The sequence below is a fragment of the Castor canadensis genome, chromosome 8, assembly GCF_047511655.1.
Source record: "Castor canadensis chromosome 8, mCasCan1.hap1v2, whole genome shotgun sequence".
Lineage (NCBI taxonomy): Eukaryota > Metazoa > Chordata > Mammalia > Rodentia > Castoridae > Castor > Castor canadensis.
The window spans coordinates 84,396,558-84,398,712 of record NC_133393.1 but is presented as its reverse complement, the minus strand read 5'-3'; the positions used below and the strand labels follow the sequence as shown (position 1 = coordinate 84,398,712).

The 2,155-nt window shown below is 42.6% G+C and overlaps 1 pseudogene; it reads left to right on the top strand.

The window, feature by feature from the left end:
• Positions 1 to 456: 456 nt before the first annotated feature.
• LOC109691624 (actin-related protein 2/3 complex subunit 2 pseudogene) lies at positions 457 to 1,397 on the top strand (annotated as a pseudogene).
• Positions 1,398 to 2,155: the final 758 nt, after the last annotated feature.

Genomic DNA, 2,155 nt, shown 5'->3' with positions numbered 1-2,155 from the left:
TAAATAGAAGGATTGCAGTTCAAGCTGGCTGAGGCCCTATCTCCAAAATAACCATTGCAAAAAGACTGGAGGCATGGCTCAGCGTTGGAGCACTTGCTTGCCAAGTTCAAAGTTCTGAGTTCAAACCCCTGTACTGCCAGTGAAATGAGCATTGGTAGAAAATCAGAAATCGACCCACAGACTGTCAGTCCAAAGGCCAGTTTCACAGGACTTAGCCATCTATTGATAAGAGTTGGGTACAGAGGGTTCAGGGTTTAGGTAAGGGAACTATTGTAGTTTGAAATGTCCCCTTCTGGGTTAAAGGTTTGGTCCCCAGCTAATGGCTCTATTGAGAGAAGTGATTGGGTCATGAGGGATTAATCCATTGATGAGTTCATAGTTGAATAGGCGATTAGGGGTGGGACCTAGTTGGAGGAAGTAGGTCACTGACAGTGTGCCTTTGAAGGGTATGTCTTGATGATCCTGCTGGCGATGAATAATTGCATCACTGAAAGCATGCTTGCACTCAAGTTCAAGAATGTGGTGGCCAGAAACAAACCTGAAACAGTAGAAGTAACATTCACTGATTTTGATGGAGTCCCCTATCATATTTCAAATCCTAATGGAGACAAAACAAAAGTGATGGTAAGTATTTCTTTGAAATCCTACAAGGAACTCCAGGCTAATGGTGTTGATAAGTTATTTAAGAAGGCATACAGGAGTTTCTTGGTAAACTCAGAATCAGGATACAATTTTTCTTTGCTAGATGACCTTGAAAATATGCCTTCACCCAAGGATTCTATTATGCACATGTTGGAGGGAAATTGTTTTTCCTCTGTCTTTGAGAAACACTTCCAATTCCAAGAAGAGGACAAGGAAGGAGAGAACAAGGAAGGCAGTTACTATTATAGAGATGATATGACCATGTATGTTGACTCGAGAAAGAATAGAGTCATAGTGGACTTCAGCACAGTTAAGGATGATGACAATGTGGCCACTGGAAAGATGTTCATGTAGAAGTTTAAAGGAGGACACAGAGCCAGCCATACAGATCCCAGATCCTTTTCAGCATCAGGAAATTCCTCTGGAGTTGAAAGACACCAATGCTTCTGTGGGCGACAACATTGGCTATATCACCTTCATGCTGTTCCCTCACCATGTCAGTGCAGGTGCTCAGGATACCATTGACCTGATCTGTATGTCCTGGGACTACCTGAACAACCACATCAAATGCTCAAAGACCTATGTTCACACGCGTATGTGGCAAAAAACATTGGATATCCTCAAGGTGCTCAACCATATGCTCAGATGCTGAGAAAGAAGAAATGGGAACAACTAGGGGAAGATGTTTGCAACCCACTAACTCTGGTGACCAAAGGCTGGACTGCTTGCTCCTGGATAATCATTGCCCTTCATGATGTACTTCTCCAGATTCTTAATGGATTTTCCATTTGGGTTCCATTTTGTATGTGTTTAGAAAATAATCTTCAGAAATGAACTTTATAGTCCCCAAGAATTAAAAAAAAATTTTCACTTGATCAACTTAATTCCTTTTGTTTTATCTTCTCTCCCTCATCCCCTTCCCTTCCACCCTCTTTTCTGAGCTGTTTTGCTTTGCAATATGTTACTGGTAATGAGTCACAGCATAATGAAATTTTAACTTGGCTTCTTCTAAGTATTTCAGCTCAAAATTCTTGTATCTAAAGAAGTAGAGTCGGGGTCATTAACAAATAAAATCTTTCTATTTAAAAAAATAAAGAAAGGAGGGCACATTACGTCCCTGGCTCTTTCTCTGTCTCACTGCTTCCTGGCTGCCAGGAAGTGAGCACCTTTCCTCTGCATACCCTTCACTGCGACGTCCTGACCCCTCATAGGCCCATAAGGATGGAGCAAGTGACTATGGACTAAAACCTCTGAAACCGTGGGCCAAAATTAATCTTTCCTCGTTTTAAGTTGTTTCTTTCAGGTGTTGTGCCGCAGTGATGAAAAGTGACTGGCAGGGACAGTTCATTGGTGAAATAAAACCACATGCAGTTCCACACGGTGACCTGCTCAGCTCCATCATGTTGCTGGGAAAGGGTTCCCAGAGCAAGTGCGGTTTAAGCTAGGCAAGTGGATGAGTGTCACCAGGGACAGGGGGAAGTAGGGGGCAGAGAACTCAAAGGAAAAGGTACTT